General features: G+C 38.7%; 1 pseudogene; it reads left to right on the top strand.

Annotated features, from left to right (window-relative positions):
* Positions 1-2,128: 2,128 nt before the first annotated feature.
* On the top strand, positions 2,129-4,514 carry LOC124974853 (ATP-dependent RNA helicase DHX15-like; annotated as a pseudogene).
* Positions 4,515-6,035: the final 1,521 nt, after the last annotated feature.

The following is a 6,035-nucleotide window of genomic DNA, read 5'->3' on the forward strand; positions in this document are numbered from 1 at the left end:
GCTAATAGGTCCTACCACAGGAAGCCATGGGATAACATGAGGCAAAACAGCCCTAGGAAGGAAGATAAGAATTTGCATTTGGATATGTTGAGATTGATATGTGAATAGAATATTTCCCAAGAAAGATGCAGAATTTGTTTTGTATAACAAGGGTGATGCTATAGAAAGCCCTTTGCTATTTTCATTCTGTTTTTTATTTTCCTTGAGTCTTGTTTTAGTTTCATCCCCATTGATAACTCAATATCTCATGTTTCTAGTTCTGTGTGGTTTACATGTTCTTCTCTATTATTGTCTTACCTGGCACTTTAAACTAGTGATCATTCTACAGAATAGGCATTATTTTCCCCTTTAAAGAGGAAACTGAGTCTCAGAGAGAGCCCACATCTTTTCCTATTCTTTTTTCTTTACTGATGAATCCAAAGGAAAAGTTAATCACTTTTACCCCTCATTCAGTGAGTTGTGAAGAAATTTTGGATCCATGCAAAATCATTAAAAAATGATTTGAGTATAACTCTTCTTTAAAGATTTATGACCTACTAACACTTTCCAAGATCCACTATCTCACCTGTTGTCATATATATATATATATATATATATATATATATATATATTTCTTTTTTTTTTTTTTTTTTTTTTTTTTTTTTGCTACTGGGGATTTGAACCCAGGGCCTTGTGCTTGCGAGACAAGAACTCAACCAACTGAGCTATATCCCCAGCCCTCTGTTATCATATATTTAAATGAATTCCTTCTCATTTAAAAAATCATCCATTTACATTTCAAAAATCTTATCAGTATTAGCCATATTATTTCTTCTAATTATTCTAATAGGTTCGATCTCAGAAAACCATTTGAAGCCATCTGCTATTTAATTTTAAATTTGTTGCACTTGAAAGAATGGAACTTGGTTTATATTATCTCTGGTTTGCTCTGGTATGTATGGAATAACAACTTGACAGTGTCCCATAAGCTACAGTTATAGGATGGTGCAAGCCTACCACTGAGATTCAGTACCAGGCACATCTTCTAAAGGCATCTTAAGGGCATAAACATCTTAGAATTCATGCCTGTAGTCAGTATGCATGTTGCTGATAGTCTACCCGAAAAATATTCTACCTCCTGGAAAAAAATATATCTTTTTTATGCAGTATCTCAAATGCACAGATATTGGTCATGCCCAGTATAAGACTCAATGGATAAATGTGTCTATGGAAACTGGAGCTTTGATGGAAAGAGGCATTGTGTATATTCATATAGTTTGCCTCACATGGAAAGCTCCAAATATTAACTATTTATATTACACGTGCATATGGCAGATAGATAAAGGGCTCCGTAATGTGATATGTAGTATCCCAAACAATTTATGTTCACCTGTAACCTTGGATTGCTGCCTTATTTTGAAAGATGATGTTTGCAGATCTGATTAATTAAGATGAAGATGCATTAGGTTGGGACCTAACTCCAGTAACTAATATCCTTCTCAGACCAGGTGATGAAACACAGAGGGAGAAAGATTTTATAACAATTGAGTCAGAGTTTAGAGTAATGCAGCTACAAACCAAGAAAATCCAAGAAATGCTACCAACTTTTACAAGCTAGGAAAAGGCAAGGCAAGATACTCTCCTAGAGGCTAAAGAGGTCATATCATATTTTAAAGAACTTTATTTCAGATTCTTAGACCCCACAACTGTGAGGGAATAAATTTCTGTGGTTTCTAACCACCAAGTTTTTAGGGTAGCCTGGGAAACTCATTTGGACTCTCAATTCATACTGGTAATTCTGCCTCAATTTGTTTCCTTGCATAAGGAGAATCACTTAGGGTAACAGGACCTGTGCCCTGGTCCTCCCACTGATTGTGCTAACATAGTTCCAGTATATGCATTTTTATATCCATAGACAAAAGTGTTTTGAAATTAAAAAAATATTTAAGAAAAATTCTAATCAAGTTTTAAAATGCCGCCTCGTCGCAGCCGCCATTTCAGCTCCTGGATCCGGCCGCACGGTGTGGGGTGTTGTAGTGGGAGGGGTGGGGATCCCCAAGAGTTAAGTAGCTGCCCTCCACTGTGCATATACAGCCGCCAGCTTTTTTCTTCTTCCTCCTTCCTAACCGCTCCGTCGAAGAATGTGAAGATGTCCAAGCAGCACCGGTTAGTCGTGGGGGAGGATTACCCCACCGGCAAGAAGCGTGCGGAACGATGGGGAAGATTGAGATGGAGATCCGGAACACGAAGATAGGTCCAAAGATCCAGACCCAGAACGGGATAGAGGTGATAGAGAATGAGAGAGGGAGAAAGAAAAGGAGAAGGAACTGAGAGCTTCAACCAGTGCTGTGCTTATCAGTGCGGGATTACCACCTCTGAAAGCTTCCCATTCAGCTCATTCAACCCACTCAGCTCATTCAACACATTCCACACATTCTGCTCATTCAACACACACTGGACATGCAGGACACACATCACTTCCACAGTGCATTAATCCATTCACCAATTTACCCCCTACACCTGGATACTCTGATATTCTAAAGAAACGACTTCAGCTCCCTGTTTGGGAATACAAGGATAGGTTTACATATATTCTGGTTAGACACCAGTCATTTGTGCTAGTTGGTGAGACTGGGTCTGGTAAAACAACACAGATTCCACAGTGGTGTGTGGAGTATATGAGATCATTACCAGGACCCAAGAGAGCACTTGCCTGTACACAGCCCAGGAGAGTGACCACAATGAGCGTGGCTCAGAGTGTTGCTGATGAAATGGATGTGATGTTGGGCCAGGAAGTTGGTTACTCCATTCAATTTGAAGACCGTAGTAGTGCAAAAACCATCCTTAAGTATATGACTGATGGGATGTTGCTTTGTGAAGCCATGAACATCCCCTTCTGGAGCATTACGGTGTGATAATTCTTGATGAGGCTTATGAAAGGACACTGGCTACAGATATTCTCATGGGTGTTTTAAAGGAAGTTGTAAGACAAAGGTCAGACTTAAAGGTTATAGTTATGAGCGCTACTCTAGATGTGGGAAAATTCCAGATTTACTTTGATAACTGTCCTTTCTTAACTATTTCTGGCCCCACACATCCTGTTGAGATCTTTTTGACTCCAGAACCAGAGAGAGATTATCTCAAAGCTGCAATTCGTACAGTGATCCAGATACATATGTGTGAAGAGGAGGAGGGAGATCTTCTGCTTTTCTTAACTGGTCAAAAGGAAATTGATGAAACCTGTAAAAGAATAAAGTGTGAGGTCGATAATTTGGGTCCTGAAGTTGGTGACATTAAAATCATTCCACTATACTCTACACTTCCACCCCAGCAGCAACAACACATTTTTGAACCTCCACCTCCAAAAAAAACCAGAATGGAGCAATGGAAGAAAGGTAGTTTTGTCAACTAACATTGCAGAAACATCATTGGCAATAGATGGTGTGGTGTTTGTGATTGATCCTGGATTTGCAAAACAGAAGGTATCAATCCTCGAATCAGAGTTGAATCCCTTTTAGTGACAGCTATTTGTAAAGCTTCAGCTCAACAAAGAGCTGGTTGAGCTGGACATACCAGACCTGGGAAATGCTTCAGACTTTACACAGAAAAAGCTTATAAAACAGAAATGCAGGATAACACCTATCCTGAGATTTTGCATTCCAATTTAGAATCAGTTGTGTTACAATTGAAGAAACTTGGTATTGATGATTTGGTGCATTTTGATTTTAGGGACCCACCTGCTCCTGAGACTCTGATGAGAGCCCTAGAACTTTTGAATTACCTGGCTGCTTTAAATGATGATGGAGATCTGACCAAATTGGGATCCATGATGGCAGAGTTCCCTCTAGATCCACAGCTCGCTAAAATGGTTATTGCAAGTTGTCACTGCAACTGTTCTAATGAGGTCCTATCTATTACTGCTATGTTGTCAGTCCTGCAGTGTTTTTTTAGTCCCCATGGAGGTCAAGAAAGCTGCAGATGAGGCCAAGATGAGATTTGCCCACATAGATGGAGATCATCTGACACTGCTGAATGTCTACCACGCTTTTCAACAAAATCACGGGTTGGTTCAGTGGTGTTATGACAACTTCATTAACTACCGGTCCCTGATGTCCACAGACAGTGTACACCAGCAGCTATCTCAAATTATGGACAGATTTAATTTGCCTCATAGAAGTACTGATTTTACAAGCAGGGAATATTATATTAACATAAGAAAAACTTTGTTTACTGGGTGTTTTATGCAGGTGGCACATTTAGATCGAACAGGGCATTACTTAACTGTGAAAGGTAACCAAGTGGTTCAGTTGCACCCCTCTACTGTTCTCGACCACAAGCCTGAATGGGTGCTTTATAATGAGTTTGTTCTAACAACGAAGAATTACATCCAGACATGTACAGATATCAAGTCAGAATAGTTGGTGAAAATTGCCCCTCAATATTATGACATGAGCAATTTCCCACAGTGTGAAGCAAAGAGACAGTTGAACCGCATTATTGCTAAACGTCAATCCAAGAAATATTTACAGTACTGAATTCCATGCTTAGAACTGAATTATTCAGACTGAAGTTATTAAAGTTATTCAGACTTCAGTTATTCAACTGAAGTTATTAAAGCTGTCCAGCTTTAAAAGATGAATGAACTCAAAAGTGCAAGTTGTGCTCTTCATGTTGGTTCAATAATGGCCTTTATTTGAAAGCTTCTTAATTTTCCTTTACAGTAAATATTCCATTCTGATTTCATAAATTAAACACTTATGCCTCCCCTTTGTGTTGACACTGTAGCTCATACTGGAAAAGTTGATCAATGTTTTGCAGTTTAATGAAAGTAATTCTATATATAACAATGTTATAAGCATTTCTTTAGAAATGGTTGAAAATTCTTCTAAAATGTGATTATCGACCATGGTATGCATGATCATTGTAATTATTGACATTCCTTTTAGAAGTTGTGAAATGTTACAACTTGTGCTTATGTAGACACAATCTTCTGTCTCAGTCCAGAGGCACTGACTTCAATAAAGTCTATTTATATTAACAAAAAAAGTTTTAAAATGCCATTTTAAGTAGCTCAACAATTCTTATTGCATCCTTAAATTTCCAAATTATTGGCATCCAAGGGACCAGTAAGAAGAGTAAGACATGATGGCAGTATTTCCTTCAGAAAAAACTTAACTGTATTAATCTGGATCTTTCACTTCTTTCTGATCATCCTTGGAACTCCTGATGAAGTTCTTGGATCTCAGCACTTTGGTCTCTCCTTGGTGAGCTTATTCTTCCTCATAGTTTTATCCATCCCCACAGTTCTAAAGGCACTGAATCTAAAATCTTCTTTGATCTTAACTGGATCTGTAGCCTGACGTCATCATCTGCTTTCAGAAGTTGACCAAGCTCTCAGCCTCCAATTCAACACTGTGCACAATGCAAACTCTGCATTCAACAAGGTGCTACAGATATGCTTTTTTCTTTTCTTTTTTTTTTCATTTTTGGTACCACGGATTGAACTCAGGGTTATTCAGCCACTGAGTCAAATCCCCATTCCTTTTAATTTCCAGAGAGGGTCTCACTAAATTGCTTAGGGCCTCTTTAAATCACTGAGACTGGTCTCAAACTTGCAATTGTCATACCTCAGCCTCTGGGTCAGCTGGAATTACAGGCATGTGCCACTGTCCCGCTTGCTCTGGATATTAATCAGGTTGTTTACTTTATGCTTTTGTTCCCTTTCATTAATATTCCAGGGACTTTTTTTCTCCCCTTCCCTACACCAATCAGAAACAAAGGTTCAGAGAAACTATAGATCTAAGTGGAATTTTGAAGATATCATTGCAAAGCTGGGTTTTCCCCTCCAAAACTAGCTAAGCCTACACAGGGAATAGCAGGAGATGACAGTGGCTCCAAAGTGTAGAGGAAGGACTCACCAGAATAGATATAGGAGGTGGGATTCTCAGCAGACTGTGGAAGGACATTCCATCTCAAGAATGAGGGAAGGAAAAAAGTAATAGTCAAAGACTGAATCAAGGGATGAATGAATTGAATGTTTGTATTTTTACAAATAG

This window comes from Sciurus carolinensis, unplaced genomic scaffold (genome assembly GCF_902686445.1).
Source record: "Sciurus carolinensis unplaced genomic scaffold, mSciCar1.2, whole genome shotgun sequence".
NCBI classification, from domain to species: domain Eukaryota; kingdom Metazoa; phylum Chordata; class Mammalia; order Rodentia; family Sciuridae; genus Sciurus; species Sciurus carolinensis.